Source organism: Chrysochloris asiatica, unplaced genomic scaffold (genome assembly GCF_000296735.1).
Source record: "Chrysochloris asiatica unplaced genomic scaffold, ChrAsi1.0 scaffold00068, whole genome shotgun sequence".
NCBI classification, from domain to species: Eukaryota; Metazoa; Chordata; class Mammalia; order Afrosoricida; family Chrysochloridae; genus Chrysochloris; species Chrysochloris asiatica.
Window position 1 is genome coordinate 3,670,735 of NW_006408586.1, and position 16,118 is coordinate 3,686,852.

General features: G+C 36.6%; 1 pseudogene across 1 annotated transcript in view; it reads left to right on the forward strand.

Annotated features, from left to right (window-relative positions):
* Positions 1-2,398: 2,398 nt before the first annotated feature.
* Positions 2,399-16,118, forward strand: part of LOC102841850 — a 48,135-nt pseudogene continuing 34,415 nt past the window's right edge. Inside the window, exon 1 of the transcript XR_438726.1 lies at positions 2,399-2,473. The product of XR_438726.1 is annotated as a triosephosphate isomerase-like (transcript). The remainder of the gene's footprint in view (positions 2,474-16,118) is intronic.

Below are 16,118 nucleotides of genomic sequence, written 5' to 3' on the forward strand. Positions count from 1 at the left end.
TCATTGTCAATAAATCAATTCTTCTAATTCCTATGTTTATTATCATTTCAGTGTTACTAAATGGTACATGATTATTTTAATACTTTATAAATGACAAAATAGAAGTAAGTGGTAATGGAGACAAACTGAAGAAACAATAGGCAGTATTTTTCCTGCTCAGACTGAAATAATGCAAAGTATTTTTTTTATTCTTGGATACAAATTTATGAAATTGAGGCAAGCATTATCTTCATAAGCACATGTGTACCATCCTTGTTCCCTAGAGCATGATTCTGATCTTTTCTTCTTTCTTTTCATTGTTAAAATGCATTTCACAGGCTAAATGAATTTTAAATATATTTAAATACCTCAGTAGAGTATGGCACTATGTGTATTTGGTAGCTGCAGCCCTCCTCTAGATAACCACTCAAACTGAGCAAGTTACATTCATAAATATTTACAATGTTAAAACTATTCAATTATCTTAAAAATGAATGTCTCAGTGTGTGGTTGCAAACAAAAGGAAATCCTATATTTCACTGACTTTTTGGGCAATATTAAGGCCATAAAATTTTTTCAGAGAATCTGGATCTTTGCATGTTGAACACATCTGAATGAAATAACTGGGAAACTTAAGTCTATGTAGTAGTAGTAGTTGTTGTTAGGTGCCATTGAATAGGCACTGACTCACAGAGACCCTTTGCACAGCAGACCGAAACACTGCCCGATCCTGGGACAACCTCACTACTGTTGCCATGCTTGAGTCCGTCGATGCTATGTAGTTAGTTTCTTTTATAAATACACAGATTAACTGTACCAAAAAGAAATGGCCAATGTTGAACCATTTCAAGAGGCAGCATGTGATCAAGACCCAATGATACTGTAAAAAGAAGTCCAAAGTTCACTGAATTCATTAACAAAGAAAAAAAAGCACTGGGAATAGATAGAATACAAATTGAAAACCTTCATCAAACTGATGTGGGACTGGAGGCACTTACTCATCTATGCCAAGAAATTTGGAAGACAACTACTTAGCCAGCTGATTGGGAAAGATCCATATTTGTGCTCAATCCAAAGAGGTGACCTAATGGAATTCAGAAATCATTGGACAATATCATTAATATTACATGCAAGTAAATTTTTGCTGAAGATAGTTCAAAAATTGCTATAGCAGTACATTGACAGGGAACTGCCAGAGGTTCAAGCAAGATTCAGAAGAGGATGTGGAATGAGGGATACAGTTGCTGATGTCAGATGGATATTGGCTAAAAGCAGAGAATGCCTCAAAGATGCTTACCTGTGCTTTATTTACTATGCAAAGGCTTTAAATTATCTATCTCATGACAAGTTAGGGATAACATTGTGGAGAATGAGTATTCCAAAACACCTAAACGTGCTCATGAGGAACCAGTATATAAACCAAGAGGCAGTTATTTGATTAGAGCAAGGGAACAACGAATATTTTAAAAGTAGGAATGGTGTGTGCCAGGGTTATATTTTTTCACCATACTTATTTAATCTGTATGGTGAGCAAATACTCTGATAAACTAGATTATATGAAGAACAACATGGTATAAGGATTGGAAAAAGACTCATTAACAACCTGCAATATGCAGATTATACAACCTTGCTTGCTGAAAGCAAATAGGACTTAAAATACTTACTGAAGAAGATAAAAAACCACAGCCTTTGGCATAGGTTGCACCTCAATGTAAAGAAAACAAAAATCCTCACCACTAAACCAACAAATAACTTCAAGATAAATGGAGAAAAGACTGAAGTTGTCAAAGATTTCATTTTGCTAGGATTGACCATCAACTCTCATGTAAGCAACAGTTAAGAAATCAAACAGTGTATTGCATTAGGTAAATCTGCTTCCCAAGTATTGTTTAAAGTGTTAAGACCAAAGATATCAGTTTGCATACCAAAGTGTGCCTGACCTAAGCCATGGTTTGCATGTGAAAGTTGGACAATGAAAAAGAAGACCATAGAAGAATTGATGCATTTGAGTTATGGTTTTGGAAGAGAATATTTGAAGTACAATTGTCGTTGTTAAGTGCCATCGAGTCGGGTTCAGACCCATAGGACCCTGTATAGGATTTCTAAGGCACAGCTGGTGAACTTGAACCACTAGCCTCTGGTCCAAGTGGATTTTGCATTCCAGAGCATTAACCAACAGCGCCACCCCAGGACTCCAAAACTTACCAGAGACTGCCAAAAATCAAACAAGTCTGTGTGGGTAGAAGTATAACAAGAATGCCTCTTAAAAGCCAGGATGGTGAGACTTTGTCTCTCATACACTGGACATGTTATCAGGAGGTACCAGTCCCTGGAAAGGGACATCATGCTTGGTAAAATGGAGGGTCAGCAAAAAAGAGGAAATCCCCCAATGAGATGGATTGGTACAGTGACAGCAGCGATGTGTTCAGGTATAGCTACAATTACGAGTTTGGCGGCAGCAGCGGACTCAGTGTTTAGTTCTGCTTTGTATAAGGTTAGTATGAGTTGTTTCTAATTCGAGTGCAACTAACAACAACAATGACAAAATTGTCATCAATCAATTCTGTCTAATAATGACCTAGTGTAGGGTTTCTGAGGTTGTAAATATTTACAGGAGCAGTAAGTCTCATCTTTCTCCTAAGGAGTAGTTGGTAGGTTTGAATTATTGACATTATAGTTAGCAGTACAGTGCTTATTCTACAGCCTCCACTAGGGTTTCTCACATATTTTAAGGCATTAATAAATATTTGGCTTGTGCAATAAGCTATCCAAATGGCAAATATGAGCCAAGACATCATGATAATTTATCTTAAAAAAAAAGCAATTTTTATTTGAAACAGGATCATGATAAATTAAATTATACAAATTATTTTTTCCTGAAAGAAGTAAAGCTCTGTGAATCCAAACAGAAACAGGACAAATAGTGCATTAAGAAATTATTACAGCACAGGGTCATTAGCTATAATCGAGGGCCAGCTTAGAGACAAAATAAGTAGCAGAAGGTGAGTTTGATCTTTAGCCAGATCAGAAGCCATGTACCATGGAGACCATCTGGATCCTGGAAAGTTAGTTTAAATTCTAGAAAATGATTTTTATTTAATTTGGAGTAAGTCCTTACATTCTAGTACAAGAGAAAATGTTTCTATAGGTAGGCTGTAAACATCTCTTCCTTCAAATATTATTATGAGTGTAAAGTAGCCTTAGCTTTTTAGAAAGGCCACTATCAAAGATGCGAAGATATAAAATGATATATTATAGTGCAACTCTAGCAAATCAAAAATCTTCATATTTACTCAGATGTGCACCATATGTTACTATTTTCTTCTTTGCATCCATTTGAAAAATGCTTACAGTTCATTAAGCAAAATACTAAAATCATTTCTGTTTAAACATCATTTGTTAAACTTTTTATCTCTAATTTTTGTAGGCAATCCATGTTTTTGTAAAAAAATACAACAACAACAAAATTTTTGAAATGTTCTTTTTTTTCCTGTAGACCTTGTTATTCACTTGTTTCAGTGCTGTGAAGCCATCTACATATACATTGTAGCCACTGGCCACATGTGGTCTATTTAGCATTAAATTTAAATTAATTAAAACATAGTAATTAAGAATTCAGTTCCTCACTTACACTAGTCATTATTCAAATGTTTGGCAGCCACTAATTGACATAAAGTATTTCTATCATCAGCAAAATTCTATAGGCTATCAAGTGTCTAAACCAAGAGTTAATTCTGCCACACTGTCTATTATTTCAAGTAAAGTTTTATTAAGACACTGCCAAGCTCACTTTTTTCAGTGCTATGTATGATTTCACTCTACAAAAGCAGTGTTTAATAGTTGTGACAAAGATAGTGTAATGGCCATGGTTCTGTGTTCACTTGACTACACCAGGATTTCCAGGGGTTTAGCAGTTGGGATGTGCTTATTCCAATGGTGATGAAACCTAATACAGGCATAGTTAACTCTATGATGAGCAGCTATGTGCAGTCAATCAATTAAAGGGATGCTTCCTGTGGGTATAGCCAGCTCATAAAAGAGAGGACACACAGAAGTAACTCTCTCTTTTGCTGGGGACCTGTGATTCTACAATTGTAAGAGAATAAACTTATATATATATATATATATATATACGTGTTTCACTAGTTTTGCTTATCTAGAAACCATGCCTAAGACAGATAGTATGACCTAAAACACCTAAAATATTTATGTTCTGACCCTTTTCCAAAAAGTCTGCTGACTCTGAATGTAGAACATTGCCTAAAGTACATTTTTAATTGCTATGAAAGTCAATGTAGTTATCAAACTGCAGCTCATTGGTTTTTGTTTGTTTGTTTGTGTTTCATTGAAATTGATGTTTTGTGCAGATATCTTCCAATGTCCTTGATTCTCATATTGTGGGTTCATCTTGCAATGTGTTGTTGTTGTTGTTGTGAAGTACTGTCAAGACACTTCTACCTCATAGCAACCCTGTATAAGGTTTCAGAGGAGCAGTTATGGACTTGTGGTCTAGTGCATTATCCTCCAGTCTTATATAGGAGGACCCCTATCTTGCAGTGAGGTAGACTTAAGTTCTTTTCAGATTCTGGTTGAAAAAAGACTGTGATGATTGTGTACTTTTGTTTTCTATGTCACAAAGGATTATTGTTTTTGATGTTTAATGCCATCAAGTTGGTTCTGACCCATAGCAACCCTGTATAGGGTTTCCTAGGAGCAACTGGTGAGCTTGAACTGCCAGTCTTGCAGTTCAAACCAACTTTGCAGTCCAGTGCATTAACCCACAGTGCCACACCAGAACTATTTGGGGTTAAATCTGCCATTAAATCCACAAAGTATACCATAAATTGCTGTGGAGTTTGGGGTGTCTTCATGCTTCTTTCTTCATGGATGTTTTGTAATATGTAACAAATGCAGTTGACGATGTTCCTCAGTAATTTGAAGTTCATTTTGTATTTGCAGACTCAATTGTACTTTATATGCAAATGCATCATTATAGTTTAGAACTGCAGTATGTTAATTTGATTAATTTCTTACCTTATTTAAATCTTATGAAATGTCACCTGCCATTCAATCTATGCACCAGTTATAACAAAACAACAAACATCACAAAGAGCTGGAGCATTAAATTTTTCCTAATTAGAAAACAGATATGACAGGATTCACTTTATGCACATATGAATGTTGAATATGTTGGAGAGTTGGAATTCCCTGTTAACACCCCCTCTATGGGCCCTAAATAACAAACTCTTTATAATAGAATTGTCCATATGAAATAGACACTTACAAATATTGATTCAATTTTCTATGTGGTGTGTAGTAGAATTAACAAATTTCTGTTTGTAAGGCAGAAGAGAGGTGTGATATAAATAAATCATTGCTTTGCAAGTATCTTTAATGGCATCTCCTTGTAACTAACATGATGTCATCCCCTTTGAAGGAGTTTGTTTCCTCTTGTCATTGCCTCTGGTCATGGGGAATGATAAGGATAATTATGTTGTCTACCCCTGTGATACTGGGAGCTGTGTGTTTTCCTGGTAGGAGGCCATATTTCCTCTTTTCAAAGTAGCTTCCGTTCCTTCTGTCCACTGACTTTCAGCTTTTGGGAATGGGGAAATGTACATACAGCATGACACCACAGGCAAGTATCTATTCCTAGAAGCCACTGAAGGAATATTAGCATGGGTAGGTGAAAAAAACAGTCCTGGAGCAAAGTAACCCTGTAGGACAAGGTGGTTGTCACACACTAATGCTCTATCTAAACAGAAGGAGCTTTGAATGCTGTGGACTTGTAGCCTTTAGGATCCATGTGGCATACTGTAAGGTTTAGTAAAGATTGCAAAATTTGGGAACTCTTTTTTTGTCCCAAAAATGCCATGGGAAATTGTAGCATACAGGAAGTAATGGAGTGAATGGGAGCTTCAGATCTTAAATCTAAGGTTATTTAGAGATAAAAGGAAGCAAAGACACTGTACATTCATGACATTAACTGATAGACAGGAAATACAAATCTAAAGAAAATAATAATAATATGAGGATATTTGAAGAAAAGAGATCAACAAATGGAAGATTTGGAATGTAAGAATGGATAGAAAACATCTGAGATACATTAGGAAAAAGAAATTCAAAGGAAAGTACAAAACAAAAACCAGTTACCATGGAGTTGATTTGACTCATGGCAGCCCCATATATAGAGAGTAGAATTGTGCACACAGGGTTTTAAAGGCTATATATGACTTCAGGTGTGGCAATGTAGGATCAGCACTGGACTGCAAACCACAAAGTCAGCAATTCAAACCCACCAGCTGCTCCTTGGAAACACTATCAAGGTCATGATGACCAACTCAATGGCACTTAATAGAAACAACAACATATATTTTAGAAATAGATCACCAGGCCTTCTTCCAAAACTTCCAAATTGTCCACTAAAAAAAACGGAATGGTGATAAATCACAGAAACTAGCCTTGTTGTTGTTAGGTGGTGGGTAGTCTTTTTTGACTCACAGTAACCCTGTGCACACTACAGCAAACAGTTGTATGGTTTTACACCATACTCACAATTGTTGCTAGGTTTGAGACCATTGTTGCAGTCAGTGTGTAAATCCATTTTATTGAGCGTCTTTATCTTTTTAACCAACCCTCTACCAAACATAGTGCCCCTCCTGATATATAAGGCCTTAGTCATAATTAGTCTCATCAGGTTATTGTCAAAATCATCCTTATTTCCAATTGATTATATCATTTTTATGGCATGTAAAAAATAACCATTTGATTTAGACTTTTTTCTCATTATTGTTTTGTTTCTGTGTTCTATTGATAAAATTTCCAAGGCTGTAAATCTTCATAGGAGTAGAAAGCATCATTTTTCTCCTACCAAGTGGCGGTGGACTTGAACCATCAACCTTACGATTAACAATACAGTTCTTATAATACAACACCATTCGTGTTCCTTTCTTTTCATTGGACTATTGAATAAGGAGTCCTTGAAGTTTTTCACTGAGCAACTTTGCAGTGACCTGAAGTAAACTAAGAATGTGTATATAAATATTTGGTAATTCAGACTTTTTTTTGGTTTGCATATGAAAATAGAGGAAAGATTTAGTAAATATAAAAATATGCATAGCTAGGCTAATATAATATAATTAATGACTTTAGTCTATGATATATATTTTAATTGATGCTTATAAATAGTTTTGCTCCCTGTAGTTTTGTAATATAACATTTACCAAACTTCTTTTTTGATGGAATTTACATATGGCACATCAGGATGATTAAAAGCCAGCAGTCTTTTCACAGCATGGCAAAAAATAGGATTTGATTTATCTTCGTGCCTCGCCTACCACTTGCTGTGACTGTACTTTTGAAATTTTAATATTCTCATTTCTCATAAGGAGTTTGTTACGTAAAGTATTATGTAAATAACTTTTTAAAATTTATATGAATGTTTTATTACATTTTATCTTAAAACACAACTTTATGACAAAAGAAAAGATATGCTTTGTTTTTACATTGTGCTATATATTTTCTCACTATATACTATTTGCTTTAAGCAAAGCAGGATTGTATATATTCTAAAATGTCAAAATATTAAAAATCACTAATAGCATGAATTTTATCAATTATTTAGAAGGTTTCAGAGTATTCAGCATATGTAGTATTATGTACCTTGACACATATTCACATTGAGGAAACATTAAAACATGAGTAGATAAACATACGTGAACTTGTTATTCTAATAGCAAAGGCTTTCTGAATTTTGTGTTAAATTGATGGGATTTATAGAAGAGTATATATTAAAATCCAAGAAGAATGAAGTCCTTGACAACCTCAATCTCTTCTGTTGTTAAGAATGTCATTTATTTGTCCAGTGGTGAGGATTTTTGTTTTCTTTACATTGAGTTGTAATCCATGTGTAAGGCTGTGCTCTTTGATCTTCATCTTGGATCAACTATCAACACTTGTGGAAGCAGCAGTCAAGAGAGCAGACGACATATTGCATTGGGCAAATCTGCTGCACAGGAACTTTTTAAAGTATTGAAGAGCAGAGATGTCAGCTTGAGGACTAAGGTGCACCTGACCCAAGCCATGGTATTTTCAATAACCTCATATGGATGCGAAAGCTGGACAGTGAATAAGGAAGATCGTAGAAGAATTGATGCCTTTGAGTTGTGGTGTTGGAGGAGAATACTGAAAGTGCCATGGACTGCCAAAAGAACCAATAGATCTGTTTTGGAAGAAGTGCAACCAGAGTGCTCCTTGGAGGCCAAGATGTCTAGGCTTCCTCTCTCATACTTTGGACATATTGTCCGGAGAGAACAGTCGCTGTAGAAGGATGTCATGCTGGGTAAGATGGAGGGCCAGAGAAAAAGAGGAAAACCCCCAACGAGATGGATCAGCCAGGTGACATCATTGATGGCGTCAAGTGTGGCAGCGGTAGTGAAGTTGGCCCAGGATCAGACATTGTTTCGTTCTGCTGTACATGGGGTCGCTATGAGTCAGTTCCGACTCGATGGCACCGGATAACAACAACAAATATATTAAAATTGTATATGGTTATAAAGACAGATTGATGGTAGTATAATCGCACTTGCATATGTGTGTAGTGTGTATGGTGTATATGATTTAAAGTGTGTGTGTCTAAAACGGTATTGTATTAATATAAGAAGAACATTTTTTTCTTACTATGAATAGAATCACCACATTGTTATCATAGCTCATGCATATTTTAACATGTTAGGATTACAATACATTAAATGGAGTGATATTCTAATTTAGGTAAAATAGATCAAAAACTTATTTTAATAATTTTATCCTCTGTATATAAAATAATACTATTTACTATGAAGTACAAACTCACTATGTTTAAGAAATTTAATATCCATTTATTTCAGTATTACTATAACTTTCACTGAGCAATAACATTCATTTCTACACTGGGGATCATTTAGACTCAGGGGGTTTAGTTACCATTCCACTTGTCACTGAGAGCAAGTGGTAATGTCAGTATCTGAACCCAAATATATCTATAGTAACAGCTCAATCTGAGATCAAGTCTATGTTGTTTTCCCTAAGAATTGTATTCTTCTTTCCCTTTTAATGAAAATCAAGTTATGCAATATTTGTTTTACTATTGCCACAATTAATTTTCCTTCAAATCCATCTTCCCAGGATGTGGGGTATGACTTGTGTATTTAACATATAGAACAGAAAGTAGAGGAAAACATTTCTTCAAGTGCTTTTAGGTACAATTCTGACTCTCATCTAAATAGTACAACATTTCATCTACAGTTTCTAAAGCACTTTTATGCACATGATTCCTTTCCTATCCCCACAGGCTGCAAGTACCTCTATGATGTGTCAGTCTTAGGATATCCATCATAGAGATGAAGAAGTGAGGCTCCTTGTACAAGGGCACATGGTTATTACATTATTGTGCTGGGACTCTGGTCAGATCTTGAAACTGTGCACTTTCCATTTCAACACAGTTTGTTTCATGAATGCAAGAGAATGGAGCGACTTTGTTCATGTTTGTTTCAATTCTTATATAAACCACTGAGAAGTTTAAGATGGTGGAAAGATTCAGAGTTAAAAGCCTTGGGTAAGGGCAGGTGCAGATGCTAGACACTGCATGGTATGATTTCTTTATTTTTATCAAGTAAACTTTTGTCAGGCAATTGTTGATGTAATTTCTAGGCTGTGTATAATAAAATTGCAATGTTAAAATCATTCCACATTCACTGTTTTTGTGGAAGATTTGATTCTGTTTGGAAGTACTTGAGTTTCTGCCATTTCAGTGTGATGTGGGAAGTGAGAGAGGTGATATCTGGGATACAGGAATAAGTGCCTAATCAGCTACACTGACCTTTAAGGACTATAATGTCGTGAGCGGAATACATTATATTGCAGAGCTATATTTAACATTGTGTGGGGGAAGAAAATGTGTTAGAAAAATGTATTCTTTTTAAGATTCAATATATTTTTGAATAGGAAAAACTTCTTAATACAGTATTCAGTTTATATGTTCTTTGCCTTGTGTTGTATAGGTAGAATGTATTTGATTTTTCTATAGTGAATTCACAAGCAAACCCTCCTCATTTTAAGTGGCATGTAAAGAGCTTTCATTATTACAACTGTTTAGATTAAAATTATTAAGATTAGATATGACTTTTTTTTTAAAAAAATAAAGCTTTATGAGATCTTTCTAATGCTTACCTTGTGGTTCCATAGTTTTGGTAAGTAATTGTGCTGACACATAAGATTGTCATGGATCAGTGTGATTAAGATCAATCATATTGACAAATAAATCAATGTAATATAAAAGTTCAAGGTACCCTAATTATATCTGTGAAACAGAAAATTTTAGCATGATACTAATTCGTAAACAAAAAGCCTGCTCATTTCCTATCATTGCTATGAAATGTTTCCAGAACATGTGAGGCAATTAAAATTTTCAAAGTCATTTTACTTGCAATCCCATTCCTAACTAGAAGGGCACCTTGTCTTGCCAGTGGTTTATATAAGAATTGAAACAAACATGTTACATGTTCCAACTACATTACTTACCATTCCATTTCATTCTACAATATCTGTCTTCACATTTATTCTGTCTACTAGATTTAATTAAGTCAAACCTTTATAAAGAGGTCATGCTCTTATCAATGAGTGATGTGTGTGTGCCTATGATTGTGAGCCTACATTCCTCCCATCTGTTAGTTTGGTAACGAATTAGCAGTGAAAAGGAGAAATAAAATAAATTGGACGAGAGAATGGATCAATTAAATATGTCTCATGTTTTTGCCATAAGAAACTGGGTAGACATTAATATCATTTTCTAAAAGGGGGGGGAGAAATTAGGTCATATTCAAGAAGGAAATTTGGATAATATTAAGATTTCTACTTGGTAAACATTAAGTTGGAAATGCTTCTATGCCTTCCAAGTGAAAATGTTTCTCAAAAAGTCCAATAGATAAATATAGAAGTATAAAAGAAATCATGACTAGAGATCGTAATCTCTGATTCTAGGAATCAGCATGATTATCTTCTGTGAGAGTATAAGAGAAATCAGGGATTGGGAGAAAGGTTTATGGAACTCTACTAAGATAATTAAGTGTGATTTTAATAATATTCTTAATTTTAAACAGTCCTGTTGAGGTGCTGTAGGATAAGCACTGGACTGCTAACAGCAAGTGTAATGGTTCATACTCACTGGCCATTCCTTAGAAATCCTATAAAGGGTTGCTATGAGTCAAAACTTGTGTTTTGTGGTTTGTGACTCAACAACACACAACAAAAGCAGCTTAATTTTAAATTGCATAGTGTCATATTATCTTTGTTATCATCAAAACTAAACTGAAAAGCCTTAGGATTTTGTAAGGGAATAACCACGCAGAGCAATCAAAAGTTATGCATGAGATGTCACCAAATCTCATTTAACTACCAAGGATATCAGAAGCTCTTAATAGTATGTATGAAAATTGCTTTTACTGTGTCAGGTTCTGGCTTCTCTTGTAGCCCTTTGCTGAACACAAGAGTTGGTAGAGAATCGTACAATAGTAAACTGACATTTATAAGGACAACCAAGATAGTGACATGGCTAGAGTTGTGACCATTCAAAACATACCAAATGCTCTGAAGTCAGGTTCAATTTGTGGAATTCCTGTGCATGCCAAAGTAGAATTTTGTCCCATAGGATTTTTAATAGCTTATTTTTCAGAAGAGACTATCAGATCTTTCTTCCGAGGCAACTTTGAGAGAACTCAAACCTCTAAATGTTTGATTGGCAGTTGAGTGTGTCGATCATTTGCCATCCCCAGGAACACTGTTTGAAATATGTTACTTGCATCTAGTTGAATCTGACTTATAGTGGCCCTGTGTGTGTTAGAGTGGAACTATTCTATGGGGTTTTCAAGGCTATATACCCTTCCCAGAAACACATTGTTAGACTTATCTTTTGAGGCTCTACTGTTGTTGTTAAGCACTATCAAGCCAGTTTCGACTCATAGTGGTGCAGTGGGATAATGAACTGTACCGCCAAGTCAGTTTGAACTACAAGGTCCGTGGTTCAACTCACCAGCCGCTCCTCAGAAACCCTATACAGGGTTGCCATGACTTGGAACTGACTTCACGGAACTTAACAACAACAACATAGGGTTTCTGAGGATCAGTTGGTAGTTTGAATCACTAACTTTGTGGTTAACAGTTCAGTACCACACCAGGACTCTGAAGATCCTTTGGGTGGGTTCAAACCACTAAACTTTTGGCTAGTAGTTGAACAGCTAACTGTTGGCACCACTTGAAATATACTAGCTGTAAAATAACTCATTTTTGCTAACTAAATGTCGTCAAGTTGGTTCCAACTCATAGCGATCCTAAGTATGATTGCCAAGGAGTAGTTAGCTGGTGTGTTTGAAATGCTGACCTTGTAGTTTACAGTCCAGGGCAGATCCCACAGCATCTCACCAGGACAGAAAAATGTTCATCCATGCTGCTACTCTCAGTTTAAAAGAATGGAATGCCAAAAGAAATGTGACCAATATTTGAAGCAGGAGATTTTTTAATCCTAGCACCCTTGGTAATGCAAAGAGTTTCCACTCCGCTGTGGGCTAATGTGCCAGACTGCAAAGCCATTTGAACTGCAAAGTCGGCTTTTCAAACTCACCAGCTGCACCTCGGAAACCGTATACAGGGTCGCTATGGGTTGGAATCGACTCGACAGCACTTAACAACAACAACTAACTTAGAGGTTGAAAGTTTGAACCCAAAAATGTTGTAATAGAAGAAAAGTCTGGTAATCTACTTCCATTAAAATTATATGCAAGAAAACCCCATAAAGCAGTTCTGCTCTGACACATGTGGGGTAGGAATCAATGTGAAGACAGTAGGATTTTTGTTTGTTTTAAATCGAGGTCTAGCTTCAGAGCCCATCTCAAAACTGCATTACACAGAAAAGATTCTTTTTACTGTTATACTTGGCATAACATGATAACCATTTGTCATCCTTATTAAAACTTGTGTGCAATTATCAAACATTTGTCAAAAGCATTTATTTTGATCCTGGTATAGACCTGGTGTGGTGCTGTGGGTTAATGCACCAGACTGCAAAGTCATTTGAACTGCAGGGTTGGTGGTTCAAGCTCACCAGCTGCTTCTCAGAAACCCTATACAGGGTCGCTATGGGTTGGAATCGACTCGACGGCACTTAACAACAACAACAAATGTTGCTATGGGTTAATGCACCAGACTACAAACTCGGTTTGAACTGCAAGGTTGGTGGTTCAAGCTCACCAGCTGCTCCTAGGAAACCCTATACGGGGTCACTATGGGTCAGAACTGACTCAAAAGCATTTAACAACAACAACATACTAAAACCAATAAAATGGTTATTAAAATAACTTCAAATACTCTTTATCCAACACAAACACATGCATACATAAGGGTGGTTGCAGCTGTTGTGTTCCTTGGAATTGGTTTCAACTCATAGAGATGCTGCATAGGGTTTCTGAGGCTGCAGATCTTTACCATAGCTGGAAGCCTCTTCTTCGTCCTGTGTTGTGGCTGGTATATATTTGAGTGACCTTGTGGTGAGCAACCCAACTCATAATCAACTTTGTTACCGGTGCTCACAATAAGTGGGTGGGACTCAAAACATTTGTGGAAAAATGGAATTGAAAGGTAATGTAATTTTCCCATGTACTTTTTGATGCCTCCTTGTATATGTCTAAATGTGTATATATATTTAAAACTGTATAGAAGGAAGAATGTTGTAACATCATTTTAATAAGTATGAAGTATGATCAGAGTTTATACCTGCATCATTAATAGGTAGAGAAATGAGAATTGATATCAAAGGACCACTTAGAATGGAAAGAAAATAAAACTATAAATGTCCTCCTCTTTTATCAAATATATTGTTATGCAACATTTTCCATTTTTGAAAATAGTAAAAACAATCTACTAACTGACGATTTTGCACATTAACAAAATACATCTGACAATAACAAACTCTGAGGTTCAAAGCTAGAGTAACGCTCGCTGCAATAGTTACGTTTATGTGTCTACTTTGCTGGGTCATGATTCTCTGTGGCATGGTAGTGTGAGAATGGCACAAAGATGGTATCTGACCTCCTCTGACTATCTAAGGGGGATGGAGACTCAAACTCCACATAAGACCAAGCTGATTCCTATGAATTGGAGGTCAGATATGCCTCCACCTTCCATTAATCCTACCAATTATAACATCAACCATCCCTTCTAAGACACTCTCTACTGCTCAGCTGGGTTTGATAATCCACTGAAATGGCCACAGACAATTGTCTGGACAGTGTTTGTGTTGGATAAAGAGTATTTGAAGTTATTTTAATAACCATTTTATTGGTTTTAGTATGTTGTTGTTGTTAAATGCTGTCAAGTCAGTTCCGACCTCTAGCGACCCTGTATAGGGTTTCCTAGGAGCAGCTGGTGAGCTTGAACCACTGATCTTGCAGTTCAAACTGAGTTTGCAATCCGGTGCATTAACCCATAGCACTATTTGTTGTTGTTGTTAAGTGTCATCAAGTTGATTCCCACCCACAGACAATATTCATGATTATGGGGTTTATTAAGGAAGCTAACAAGGTACAATTTGGGATAAGAATACATGGCTGAATTCCTCAGATATGGCACAACTCTCTGGTTCTTGGCCTCTTGGTCTGTTAGTCATGTAGCCACTTGGCCTCTGCCCAGCCTGGGCAAGTGTTATGTTGTTGTTAAGTGCCGTCGAGTCGTTTTCGACCCATAGTGACCCTGTACAGGGTTTCTGAGGCTGTAAATCTTTACGGGAGCAGAACGCCTCATCTTTCTCACGCAGAGCACCTGGTAGTTTCGAACTGCTGGCCTTAAGGTTGGCAGTCCGATTCGTAACCACTAAGCTACCAGAGCTCCTTGGGGAAGTGTTATAAAGCTCCTTTCATGCTGCTATTCTGAAAGCCAGCCTCCTGCCCAAAGTCACTCAGCTTTGTTTGCACTGTGGGCCAGGAAGCCTGCTTCACTCTCTCATACTCTCAGTGCTGCTGTCAATTTGTTGTCTTTGCTGCCACCACCTCTCCATGCAGGGATCTTTGGGTCCAAAGGACACACTCTACTCATGACTTCTTTTTTGATGCAGTTCAGATGACTTTGCAGTCTGACGCATTAGCCCACAGTGCCACACCAGGACTCCAGCCATTGCGTTAGGGATGAGTTAATTAAATGTTTGACCAAATATGGCAGCCTAATTTTTAAGTTGATAAATTTGTATGGACCAATGATTTTATACATTTTGGCAGAAAAAGAGATTTCTCACCTCTGTTCTATGGGAAAAAGAGGCACTTTATTTTTGCAAAGATTTAGAGCTTTGGGAAATCTTTGGAAATAGTTCTACTCTGTCCTATCAGGTCACACTGCATGACAGACTTAACTTGACTCCAAGGCAGTGAGTTTGTTATTTTTTGTTTTGTTCTTTGGAGTCCTGGTGTGGCTCTGTGGGCTAATGCGTCAGACTGCAGTCGTTTGAACTGCAACGTCAGTGGTTCAAGCTCACCAACTGCTCCTTGGAAACCCTATACAGGATTGCTATGGGTTGGAATCCACTCGACGGCACTTAACAACAACAATATACCTAAGAAAGCTAGAACTTTGAGAATGTGCAAGTAAGAATGCTAATTTCAGTTTAGTTCATTTCCATCTATTTTCCCTAGCATAAGATCAACTGACTAAACACAGTGCAAATAGCACATCTTGGATAGTTATGTGTTTGACTGCAAACTGCTAGTTCAGCAGTTCAAATCCACCAGCCATTCTGTGGAATAAAGATGAAACTTTCTACTCCCATAAGATTTACAGCATCAGAAACTATACAGGGAGGCTATGAGTTAGAGCTGAATCAACAAGCAGACAGCAAGGAAATTTTTCATTTTGTTTTAGTTAAGTGTCACATCAACCATTGGACATCAACAATCCGTTCCACTTCCAAGGCACTCTCTACAGACTATAAGGAACCCTGGTAACATAGTGGATTACTAGCTGGCCTGCTAACTGCAAGATTAGCAGTTTCAAATCTACTAAGTGGAGAAGATGAGGATTTATGCTCTCTTAAAAGCTTACAGTCTTGAAAACTCTATAGTTAC